Source organism: Hippocampus zosterae, chromosome 5, assembly GCF_025434085.1.
Source record: "Hippocampus zosterae strain Florida chromosome 5, ASM2543408v3, whole genome shotgun sequence".
NCBI classification, from domain to species: Eukaryota; Metazoa; Chordata; class Actinopteri; order Syngnathiformes; family Syngnathidae; genus Hippocampus; species Hippocampus zosterae.
In genome coordinates, this window is record NC_067455.1 from 15,729,710 (window position 1) to 15,743,270 (window position 13,561).

General features: G+C 39.6%; 1 protein-coding gene across 5 annotated transcripts in view; it reads left to right on the forward strand.

Annotated features, from left to right (window-relative positions):
• Window positions 1-13,561, forward strand: part of LOC127601296 (growth factor receptor-bound protein 10-like) — a 77,695-nt gene that overhangs the window by 48,290 nt on the left and 15,844 nt on the right. The window lies entirely within an intron of this gene.

Here is a 13,561-nt window from a genome sequence, read left to right on the forward strand (position 1 = left end):
GTGTGTGTGTGTGTGTGTGTGTGTGTGTGTGTGTGTGTGTGTGTGTGTGTGTGTGTGTGTGTGTGTGTGTGTGTGTGTGTGCGCGCGTGTGCGTGTGCGTGTGCGTGTGCGTGTGCGTGTGTGTGTGTGTGTGTGTGTGTGCGCGCATGAATAAAGTTGAAAAATGAATTAGGTTCCCTAAAGTGCACTGGTTGACTTCCAGGCTTATTGTTATTGCCAAACAGTCTCCTTCAACGATGTGCCTTATTTGTTTTATGGCCAACTTTATAACATTTAAGTGGAAGCAATGCTGGCAACTCTCTGTGTGAGTCCCCCACCTTGATCTGTAGGAAAACAAATGTGTCTGGAAGTTATAGATTGGCATACTTGAGATGCTGCCATTCTGTATCCACTGTAAATAAAACCTAAAACCCACAGCAAGGGCCAAAGCGCCAAAATCCATTTGTGGCAGACCTAATTTACTAGAAGCACTGCTGCATTTCTGTGATAACGACAGTTTGAGGTTTGACTCACCTGCATTCACAGAGTGTGAGCTGGCATTCTTTGCACATACATGTAAATTGTGCTAACTTTATAGTAGGAAACTGTGCCCCGAGGTTGAATTTACGTGGAGCTGTACTGAAACTGGCTAATTACCTGGCTAACTCGCAAGCCGATGGGCTGGCACGTTAGCCAGTAAGCTAATAAACCATACCAACCAGCTTGTGCGCTTCAAACTAACACAAACACTGGAATTGTGAACGAGTTATGAACTGATGGACTGCAACTCTTGCCGAGGGCCATACTACAACTTTTTTGATATTCTTTTTAATCAATTTTCAAAAAGAACAGTCCTGGTTTAAAATATATGTAGTTATCATTATGAAATACCAATTTTAAACAGCAAAGTGTCAACTCTAGATTTGCACTTTCTAACATTAATTTTGTGCACCAAACGCCAACTCACAACAGACAAGTCAGGATTTCCAAACATATGCCGAAAGTATATGAATTTGGACCACTATTGTCTTTTTTGCTTGTTCTGTTTGGGGGGTGGGGGAAAGTTGCTCTAAGGTTCAGAAAAGTCACTTCATTTAGTGAGAATGTTGGTAAATTTGAAAAACTGCAGACACAATTGGTTGATCTTTCTCGCTACCTCACTTGTACGAGCATCCGTATGTGTGGATAGAAAATAAAAGTATACATTTCAAAATGAAAGCACCACATATTTTATGGTTTACTTTGACTGCATGGTCATTTTGAGAGCCTGTCAAAGGCTGTGTGTGTGCGACCCATAAATTATGCTCTGTCCGTAAGTCTTTTACTCAATTCAGCCCAGATAGACTTTGTTTTGAGTCTTAATTTGATGCAGTAATCGCATGACAAGGAACCTTTCGTCAATTTGTGATGACTTCGCAAAGTTTCCTTCATGAGTGCCCTCACTCACAGCAAATTGTCTAAGGCCCATTCAGATTTTCACTTCTCCTTGTCATCATGGAGACATCCACTTCTGTAGGCGGCCCAGACCACACACGGGCACACACACACACACACACACACACACACACACACACACACACACACACACAAAGCATCACTGTTCAATGGTCTGTATATGGGGCACTTGTTAATGGGCATATGGAGCTGCAGTGGCTTTTGTGTGCCAAATCATCTTATCAAAGGCTGTGACTCTTTTTGTTGTCTTTAAAAGACAAAGACTATTGCTACACTTTGGCACCGTTTGGGACATAGGGGGTGTTTTGGCTCCTGCCAAGACTGATGACCTGAAGGTATGTTCATGATAGGATAGCAGAAAAACCCCCACATCAGATTGAATCAGCCATAAAATGTTCATGCACTTATTGAATCAGCCATAAAATGTTCACGCAGATCTGGACAGTGGATCAAGGATTATTTTTATTTATCACTGCGAAGGATCCAATCCTTCAAAGATGGCAGCCATATCTTTTTCCATTTGCTTGACAGTTAATAACCACATTGTAATTCACATCCAAAGGAAGATCATCATTCTCTCTTCAGACCTAGATTTGGCCTTGTATTTATTCCTTTTTTTTTGACACATGATTAATAGCTGGACAAATTAAAAAGGCTTGAAACATTTCCCACCCGTTTTCTGTTTCTCTACGTACAATTTTACACCTCTTTCATTTTCTTATTTTGGTGATCAGTATCTTAGGTTTTAAAGGGAACGTGTTATGAAAGATTCATTTGTAGTGTTTGTTTATAAGCCTATTAACTGTGACATTTTAGAACCAAATAAATATTTTATCTGACAATTTATGAAATTGTTTTGGAGCTGTTTGGAACTTCTTCGCCACTGTGTGTCCATGATAACCACCCCTAGAATGAGTTTCTCAGCCAATGACTTGACAGCTAGGATGGCAAAGAGTGAAAGAACCATTTTGACGCAGTGGTTGAAGTAGTATCAAGTCAAAAGCAATAGTGAAGCAGAGCTGATCAGCTTCATTGATCATTGAACAGCTTTTGCTAACACTGTCACTCACCTATTCAGACTTGCCTACCCGCCTTAAATCTTTCTTTCTTTATTTATTATTTTATCTGTGTTTTACTATTGGTCTTGGCTGTACAGTGTCCTTGAGTGTTGTGAAAGGCGCTTACAAATGTGATGTATTATTATTATTATTATTATTACCAGCATTAGCGACTCATAGTAGTGTTCACCTAAGTAGATGGTGTGGAAGTCGCCTGATATTTTTGTTGAACAGGACAGCATTACACGAATCAACTAGTGTGGTTTGGTAACTATTTAAATACCCTGATCTTGATGTTGTTAGCGGTGTGGGGGGGGGGGGGGGGGGGGTTGTTTTATTTGGCAGTTTGTCCATGCGCCACAAAAATGCTAGTTTTCCACATTGTGAGCTCTGCTTCCACAATTAGAAGCAAATAACCGAGAGCCGTTAGCGGGATTGAGCCAGCGAGATCCAGCCACATACATGTTATAAAGGCACCCGGGAACTGCTTCAAATTGTGAGTAGAATTTGGAATGATGTGTTTAAAAAATCACCCAATACATTTTTGAATTGTTTTATTTTATTAAAGAACCTCAGTTTTCTCAGGATGCAGACTTGTTACAACGAATGTTTCCCCGCAAGGATGCATATTGTGCCCAGGATGCATGTTTTTTTTTCCTTTCACTGTTGAGCACAAAATGATTGAACCTTTACACAGACTCGATGCTTAACGCAGTCACAGAAAAAAAATCCCCGTCTTCTTCCTGGCAGAAAGTGATGACTTGTTTCATGTGAAGTTGTCAAACAAGCAGGGTTATAATACTGTAGGATTTTTCATCAGTTATTTTTTTACTTAGCTTTGACTTTTGTTTTTTAATTTAGTTAGTTTTAATGAGCTTTTAGAGCAAATTAGTTGTTGTTTTTTATTGGTTGTTACTTTTGGAAAAAAAATGTTTTATTTTTGTTTTTATTAGTTTTAGTAAGCTTTATTTTAGTTTTTTATCAGTTATTTTTTGTATCATAACAGACATGATATTAATTGACAAAAACAAAATTACGGATATTTTATCAACTGAAAATGTAGTTTCAGGTAGTTGTCGTTTTTCCTCAAAGCATTTTTGTTTTTATTTTATTTCATTAAGGAAACATTTTTTTGCAATTTTAAAATTAGTTTTTGTTAGATATAGTAACCTTGGTAACAAGGAAATGTACAAAGTTACAAAGAAACAGTTTATTAACATGATGTGGGTTTTCCTTTTTGAGATCTAATTGAAAAATGTTTTTCTCTCCCTAGTACTTGTCCTTTTTCCAAGAGCTTCATATTGCTCTCATTGAGTGGATCCAAATGTCTTTACTGCATCGGTTTGTATGTCTAATGGCTAATGGCCTTTTTAGAGGTTCTAGTCTTCAACAGAAACCCATATCTGATGTAATGGCTTGTAATGTGCACGCAATTGAGCCGCAGCTATTAATAGAACAACTGGCAGTTGTCGACGCGCGGAGATGGATGTGTGTGAGCTGCTGGGCGTGCACACACACGCTTGTGTACATACCTCAAGTTTGCGCAAAGCTAGTTCTCATACAGTTCGGTTTACTTTTCCTTTGTCTCTTTGCGCCTGTCTAGTTTCACTCTTGCCGTCTTTGTGTGCTTTTCTGAGGGGATTATGGCTGCATGAATGTGCACGCAGACATCCATATATGTACATAAATGGGCACAGCAGCATATATGACTGTGCTCAACGTGCGTATTTTAGGGCTTTCATGAAAGCAAGCGTGTGGACATGTGTGGTGCTTGAAGCTCTCGCTGTCTCTCGGAGGGATTACGTCACAGCAGTCATCAGACCTGAGTCATCAGAAAGGTTGAGAGGCCCTGCCCTGCTGCGCTCCTTCTTCCAAATGTGGACACGGTTAAAAGACTTATTGTCTCTCCTTCCCGTCAGTCATTTCCTTCATCAGTCTTTTTCTGCCCTCATGTCATTTCTTCCTCATTGCTTATCTCTCAAGAACATGACAAAGTTGAGTATATCAAGGGAAAGTGTCATTTTGCACAAGCCAGGCTGACAAATGTTCCACTTTTACATCACAACAATTAACTTGCACTCGCATGCAGCTTTGGAAGGTGAAACAAAAATTCATGATTGATAACAGTTAATGTGGCTGGATATCAATTATAGTGATTCATATGGAAATCACGATGAATAAAACAAGTACTTATTGATTTCAAAATGGTGTATTTATTCAACACCTAAAACTGAGATACAGTGGTACCACTAGTTACGAAATTAATTGTTTCTGGAAGAAATTTCAGAACTAGAAAATTTTGCAAGTACAGTTGCGTATTCCATGTAAATGCCCTAATTTGGCCCTATCTATCTATCTATCTATCTATCTATCTATCTATCTATCTATCTATCTATCTATCTATCTATCTATCTATCTATCTATCTATCTATCTATCTATCTATCTATCTATCTATCTATCTATCTATCTATCTATCTATCTATCTATCTATCTATCTATCTATCTATCTATCTATCTATCTATCTATCTATCTATCTATCTATCTATCTATCTATCTATCTATCTATCTATCTATCTATCTATCTATCTATCTATCTATCTATCTATCTATCTATCTATCTATCTATCTATCTATCTATCTATCTATCTATCTATCTATCTATCTATCTATCTATCTATCTATCTATCTATCTATCTATCTATCTATCTATCTATCTATCTATCTATCTATCTATCTATCTATCTATCTATCTATCTATCTATCTATCTATCTATCTATCTATCTATCTATCTATCTATCTATCTATCTATCTATCTATCTATCTATCTATCTATCTATCTATCTATCTATCTATCTATCTATCTATCTATCTATCTATCTATCTATCTATCTATCTATCTATCTATCTATCTATCTATCTATCTATCTATCTATCTATCTATCTATCTATCTATCTATCTATCTATCTATCTATCTATCTATCTATCTATCTATCTATCTATCTATCTATCTATCTATCTATCTATCTATCTATCCATCCACGCAGATAGACACATACGGTAGAAGTCCCTCTTAGCCAATGAGATGCCAGGATGATGCTCGGTCATCGTCAATGGTAGAGTAGTTATAAGAATGTTGAGTTCAGGAAACTCGGAGCTGCGAATAGCAGGCCATACTGTATTTTTACCTTTCGTATCTTGAAATTTCTTTCGTAACAAGAGGCAATAATTTCCCGTTGAGATGTTTCGTAGCTTGAAAATTTCATATGAAGAGACGTTCTTTCACGTCCCGTGTTTGCCAGCAGGGGGCAGGCTTCTTGCTTGCTTTCTGCACACCTGCCACCCATTGGTGATTGATTACACTGGCTTTATTTGGGCGCTCTGGCAGTTGACTCACTGCCGGAGTATTCCACGCCGTGCCAATTCTCTCGCTTATTCCTAATCCATTCGTTGCCTTGAAGCCTTGTGGCTGTAATTGCGCGTCTTTATATTTGCTCGTGTAAGATTATCTCGTTCACCTATAAATTCTCCTTGCTATTTTTTCCGCAAGTGTTTTCTGTTGTTTCCTTAATTATTTCCTGGTCCTTATTTTTACCAGCGCTTTTTGTTGTTCGCCCGGACAGGTATTTTGTGTTTGTATTAAACCTCCTTTGTTCTCTGACAAACCTTTTCCTGTGTCTGCAATTTCGGGGATCCACTCCTAGTTTTTTGTTGTACACAAAGCGATTATTCTATCGCTTCGGGTACAACGTGACACGTTCGTAGGTAGAGGTACCACTGTCCTCCAAATTACCATCATAGCCTCATGTCCATTCATTCCGCCGCACGTTGAACACTTGTTTCTTAATTGAACACCCTTTTCTTTTTCTCAAGTCCATGATGACCTTGTAAATATCACGTGAAATTTGTGCCTCTTGCATATATCCACACCTTTGCTGCCTTGCATCTTTGCACACATTCAAACTGTGAACAACCATCCCTCTTATTTCGTTATCATATCATCTTATTTATTTATTGTTATCGTCGCATATCTTAGAACTTATGAGACTAAACTGAGACCTTTCGGATCGTATTTCATGCCATATGATATTCGAAATGTCTGTTCTCAACTTTTTAAGGATAACTAGAAAGAAATAAAAACCACTGAAATTAAAATAGGAATGGACCTGTTGCACACTGTTGCACAGCAAATGGGGTTGCCAGTCTATACTGCAATGAATGTTTGAAGGGTTTTTTTTTTTTCCATTTTCAAAGGAATACCGGTAATATGCAACTTGAGATGGTTAGGCGTGCCAACAAAATTACGGCAATACGCCATATGGTATTTTTATAGTACAATAGACCAGGAAACAAGTCTAAGAAGATCAGTAGTGTTGTACCGCATAAGACGTCACAGTGATTACGTGAACTAGTGTGGCATGTTTCCAGCGTACAGGTTATGTTACTATGTTGATACCTAATTGTCTTACACCTTTTTTCATGGAATCAAATGCCATTGGGATTTGTATTTTTAAAGTTTATACACACTGCATAATTGAATTAAAAATGAATCAGAATCCTTCCCCCCATGACGTGCCATTTTCACCATGAAAGAAATATAGTATGCGTCTGTCATTTGTTCTATCAGCACAGCATGTTGCTAGAAATGACTACGCTGGCAATGTATTGCCCTGAACTTTTTTGTCAAATTAACTTCGAACTAAATGCTCATGGCATCTTGTTATAAACAAACAGTACCACAGTAGTCGCTAATCTGGCTGAAAGAGGCTAATATGCAGTAATAGTGCAGCGTGATGGCATTGCCAAACTGAAAGATTATGCTTCATCAGCAAATGTTGGATCACATCCAACCCAAATTATTCCACACTCATGATTTGTTGGCATGTTAAGGTGCAGCCTCTGATCTTTGCACATTTGCCAGTGAAGCTCAACTGATTTAACAACTGACTTTAAAGGCATACTTCACATTTGCACGCCACTTGCAGCAGTAAAAAGTTAATATTTTGTCAATTTGATAACTTCATTCCTTTTCCTGTACATTAATAACTTAAACATGTCACTAGATAACCATCACGTGTAAACATCTACAACTTTAATCCTGAAAGAATAAAGCCATATCGTTTCCAGCCAGTGTTATGAAATAAGTCTACCGAGTGAGATTCGACTTTTGATGTAAAACATGCAGTGCAAGAGAGTGTTTTGATGGCATAAACTGTACGTACACGCATGTAAAATTAATGCAGCCGTCCTTTAATATGGGACAAGAGAATATGTTCACCATGATTCCTTTTGGAATCATCGACATCCCTTACACCGGGGGTCAGCAATACGCGGCTCCAGAGCTGCATGCCGCTCTTTAGCGACATCTAGTGGCTCCCTGGAACTTTATAAAAACTGTTTGAAAATGGAAAAATATTTTGATAGTTGGCTAATATAGCTCAAATAGATATTGATACATGTTGCAGCTCCAAAAAAAGGAGAGCTGTGGTTTTGTCTTTTTTTTTTTAAACATACACTTTATGCTTTTTAACAGTCTCTACAAACATAGACACGTCTGCATCCCACTCCATTCTCTCTTCTCGTTCGACTCGAGAGGCATTCAAAGACAGCCTCCGAAAAACTGAAATTAATGATTACTTCAGTGACACTAAGAAAAGCGAAAATAATGCACCAAAACAAAAAAAATCAAGGAATAATAACATAAATAATTCTGAGACAATCCAGTCTCCTGCATACATAGAGCATGTGTTTCCTTCATTGTAAGTTTTGTAGAAGGCTTTTTATTTTTTTGCGGCTCCAGACATATTTGTTTTTTGTTTTTTTGTCCTGTCCGATATGGCTCTTTCAACATTTTTGCGTTGTCGACCACTGCCTTAGACTCAGCGCACGTTTTAAAAGGCGTAGTGTCAGTTCTGGGTACTATTTCTGTATTCAACAAGACACATTTTATTATAGCGTGCATGGTAAAACGTATGCATGCATGCACACTAGCGTATGTTTTTTAAAAAAGGCAGCGGGAACAAAACTGAGTTTGGTTGTACTTTATAATATTAAGTATTTAACAGTGTATTCACATTATTTTTTGATCAGTCTTCATCCTCAAATCCATCAAAGTCCTAATCTTCTGTATCCAAAAGCACAAAAAACAACAGCTAGGCAAAGTCACAATCAAACATTGTCAGTCTCGTTGCCGTGCAGCTCCTCAGAAATAATGTCGGCTTTTGCGAAAGCTCCAACAACAGCGCAAGCAGACTCATTAGCCCAAGCATCCACAATCCAATCAGAAATTGTGGCGCTCGCAACTTCACTGTAGCCGTTTCTGTCCTTTACCATGGCGACAAAGCACAACCGTCAAAGCCAACTATACACACTCAGTTGTCCGTGTCGCTATTGTGCGGTTCATCGGGATGTCGAAAGTGAGCGGCACGTCGACCATGTTGGTGATGTGGTTGTGCTGGATGTGTTTGTTGGCAATGTTTTTGTTGTATTTCGAAATGCAAGATATGCTTGTCCCTCATTGCTTGCCGTAGCCCAAACGGTTCTGTAGGAATGTGGGGATTGGTTGAGAGAACAGTCGGTTATGGAAGCCAAGTGAAACCGACACAGCAGCAGAATAAAGGATTAAAATCTCCTAGAAAGCATCTTTTTTTAATGTCATGCAGAACACAACACCTTTTATTGCAGTCGGAGCAGATGTCCAGCGTTTCCTTGTAATCCGCTGGATGTTGCTGCACAACGGTCGCCCTTGCATTGTATGAGGCGCAGTAGTTTTGCTCTCTAACATTGACATAATCCATCTTAGTTTTGGGTAAATTATTTTGACCTGATACCTGACATTAAGTGACAATCCTTTACATACCAAAGACACATCGGATCCATATTCATTTTAACAGTCTGAGAATTCCTCTTTGAAAGAAAATATAAATATAAATTCCATCTTAAAAACAATTTCACCCAATGAGAATTTTGGGACATTGTGTCTTGCAGAATTGTTTCAAGCCATTCAGCGTAGATACTGTACGTAGCGGTTAATGGTTCTGACTGAAACCAGTATGACATCATCCATGGTGCTTGGAGCCTTCTTGGGACTTACCCTTTCTGGCTAAGAATGATTCAGATGAGGGCGGTACGTGAGCTAGGTGTGGTGTCGGGGGGTTTTGGTTTTCACACAGCTGTGCAATATGTAGTTAACCATACACTGTAAAACAAACAACACACACACACACACACACAATAACACGATTTGTGTTTTGGGGTCTATAACAGTAATTGAAGTTGGAACAATTTTAAAACATAAATTATTGATATTTATGGCACCATTGTTAGCACAACAAAGCTAGCAAATTCTTCACTCCAAACCAATTTGCGGAGATGTTTTGACCTTTATGTTTAAGTTTGATGACAATATCATTGACAATTAGTTCTGTAACCGCTTACTTCCTTGTTGAAAATGCGGGAAAGCCCATTTTGATATTAGTAAAGCTTAAAAATATTTTGTTGATTTGCCCAACTTCAAATTTTAAGCTTGCTGCCGTGAAATTTTGAGTTCACTCAACTTTTTTTTCCTGAGGGGGGGGGGTTAACAGTAATAGGAAGCATACATGCTCCACATTCTGCCAGACTGTCATTCGAAAGTATGACTGTCTAGATATCTCCCACTCTTTAGCCATTACGTCTCATCTTGTTTCCCTGTCTGAACACCACCCCCCACCCCCACAAACACACACACACACACACACACACATTCCCTTTTCTCTCCCCTCCCCATTTCCTGACTCCCCTTTTCCCTCCTTCTCTTTCTGAATTGTCCACTTCATACAGTAAATGAAGTTATATCTCTTCACAACCACCACTTCCTCATCCTTTTTGCCAAACAGCGCTTACTCGTGGAGCACACCTCACACACTCACACACAGAAAAAGTTGCTTCAAGGCCGATACGTAAGCATCGACTACTTGCCCCTTGCCCAGACGGGGTGTGGCAGAGATTTTGTCCGGCTCATGCTGTAATAAATAACTGAGTTTGGCGGGGGAAATAATATACTTTATTAATGTTTCCATTTTTTTCTTTTTGTTTTTGTGTGTGTGTGTGTGTGTGGCGGGGTGGGGGGTGGGGGGGGTCATGAAACTAGCCACAAGGGGTGAAGATGAAGGTTGGGGTTCTCAAGTGCTGCTCCAGGTTTATTTCATTTCATGTGCTCCGTAATGAGTCTTGCTAGTGCAGAGCGTGGCTGCGAGATCTGACTCCGGAGTTCAAAGTTAAGCCACGGGGAAGGATGGAGGGATCGTGGGAGAGAAAAAGGAAGGCAAAGATGCCGAGAAAACATTCAGCCCCAACAAGCCCTCACTTGAAAACTTTTGGTGGCAAGAAAATGTGAAACTTTTTTTTTTCCTTTTTAAACTCTATCTTGTCCTCCTCCTCACTGGCTCAGCTTGAAGTCCCGAAAAGAAGGTGCAGCTAGAAAGACATCTGAAAAAGTTAGTCTGCCCATGACTGCGTCTGTGTGTTTGTATGGTGTGAGTGTGCGTGCGTGTGTGCGTGCGTGTGTGTGTGTGTCAGCGTCAGCTCACGTCTGAGTTTGTGTGGGAATGATTACATCAGCCTGCTGGTGTCTTATGATTGGTTGGTGAGCGTGTGGTTTGATTCACTGCGCCTTGGAGCCGGTGGCTGAGGCTGTAACCCTTTTGAGAGAGACAGAGGGAGGGGGAAGAGAGAGGTAAAGCAAGATAGTTGTCAGACTCAGCCGGCACTGCAAGCGCAACACTTTACCTGCTGCCGTCTGCTCCTTGTGTCTGTAGCGTGAGCTGAAGCGGACTGAGTTCTTTGGTTTGCTTGGCAGCTTCGGTGGCTTGGCAGATTGAACTGTGCATGGTATGTGACAGGCCGCACTACTTGTCAACTTGCTGGCATTATATGCCTTTTTCTTTCCGAACGAGAGAAGGTGACAGCTGGATTTTCCGTCCCAGTGTGAATGTGTGTATGCGTGGACAGACAGGCCCCCTCCAAAAATGCCTTCGTGTTCCCCGGACTGCTGCCTATTGCGGGCCGTGGAGGTAAGACCACTCTCCATCTGTGTCGCACCTTCTCTAGCAGCCTGCTTTTTTGCACTTTAGAAGTCCTGCTACGCTTAGACTGCGCTGACAATTTGACTTTGTGTCCACTAAAGGCGGACCCTAGACAATTTGTCTTTTTTTTGGGGGGGGGGGGGCGCCTCGGAGTGGCGGGAAACTGTTAAACCTGTTTTGTTTTTTTTTTTCCATGTATCGTATGATATCTGTGTAAACTGGTTTGTGGCTGGATTCCTCCACAAGCTGAGTAGGCTCCCCAAGTTTTCAATATGTGATGATTGTGACTGCATGGTTTCCTTGTGCTGAGCCAACCTGTGGGCAGTTATTGGAGGTTCATTTAGGATGACTGTACTCACTCTGCTTCATTTCCTGTCACTGGCAGTTGGGGAGGAAGCTCTTTGTAATAAGGAGGACTGACAAAATATTATCAAATATGTGTCCATAGTCCTTTTCTTTATTCCTGGATACCTGCATGCATTTCTGTAATAAGCATTGATTTATGACTTCCCTTTATCCTTAAGTGCTGTATTTGCTGTGCATATGCCGAATAAACCTTTTTTTTCTTGTTCAGTGTGAATTGTGATACTCCGTTTTTTTTTCTTTTATTATACTTATCCTGGACACCTGAACAGTCAGCTGAGAACCAATGTATCATAAAACCCGGAGAGACACTAATTTGTTTCACGGCATTTGGAGGATTAGACATGGAAATGGAAATGCACTGCACATAGCAAGAGGCGATTCTAATACCTCGGTTATATTATTACCAACACGAGAGTAACAGAATATCCAAAGACCTCATGCATACTTGTTGGATGAACTCTTGTATTCGATCTCACTCGTTTGCACGTGGCAGCACAGAGGAGTAGACCGTCATCTCCCTTCCAGTTGAGAGGTTCTGGGTTTGAATCTCGGCTCTCGCTTTTCATTTTCTCCAGGTTCTGCAGCTTCTTGCCACAATTTTGCCAATCTGAATGCAAATGTGAGTGGTTGTTTGTCCATATCTTCCTTGTGATAACTGGCGACCAGTCCAGGAACTAGTGCAGTGTACACTTCTTCTGGGCTCCAGGTTACTCGTGACCGTGACCGTTTATCCATAATGTGGATAAGCGGTCTTTGAATAGGGATGGATGGTTGACATTTGTTTTTTGTTTTTCTTTTTTTTTTTTTTTTTAACCTAATGAAGTTTCTGACAAGCACATAATACAATAATTAATGTAAATCCCGTGCTTAAGAAAATAAATTGTATCTTTAGGGATGCTCCGATCAGTAGCTGGCCAATCGTTGTCGGACATCATCAAAGACTTTAATAGCCGATCGATCACTCTCGTGGGCAATTGTTCTACATTTCACTTTTTTTTTCAATTCTATATGACAAATGCAGACTATTAGCGATGGTGTCACATTGACTTATTAAAATATATGTTATCTACAAAAATATTTTAGGTAATGCAGGTGGGCTAACTTCTTGAACTAAGTCATGAATCTTTATCCAGCAATGCCCAAAGCATAGCAAATTTAAACAAGGATTTGAACTGGGTTCCATTATTTCACACAAAACCTGAAGTCAATTTTTTTTGTTTAAAACAAACAGTGACATAATTGTTAGCGTTTAAATATAACACACATTCAACGACTGGCAACAGAAACACATTTTTTTGACAAGGATTAACCTCCTTATAACATTATTCATTAAATATGTTGCCCAAAGCATTCTGGGAACCGAGTGGCTAACTAGATCATATGACACACCTGTGGAGTGTTGCCGCATTGCATTCTGTTCATCGGCATCACAAAAATAACGACGTATGCTGAGATTCCACCCTGATTTGCCCTGTAATGTGTGACATGAAATATTTTCATTCCATTTGGTAATTTGGTTGTATTCTAATTGGAATATGAGGCTCTATGTGAATGTGACCATTAACTTAGACCATTGATTAACCAGCTGCTTTTCCTTTGGGGAAAATAATATTCCAAATTTCCTCCTATTTTCTGGC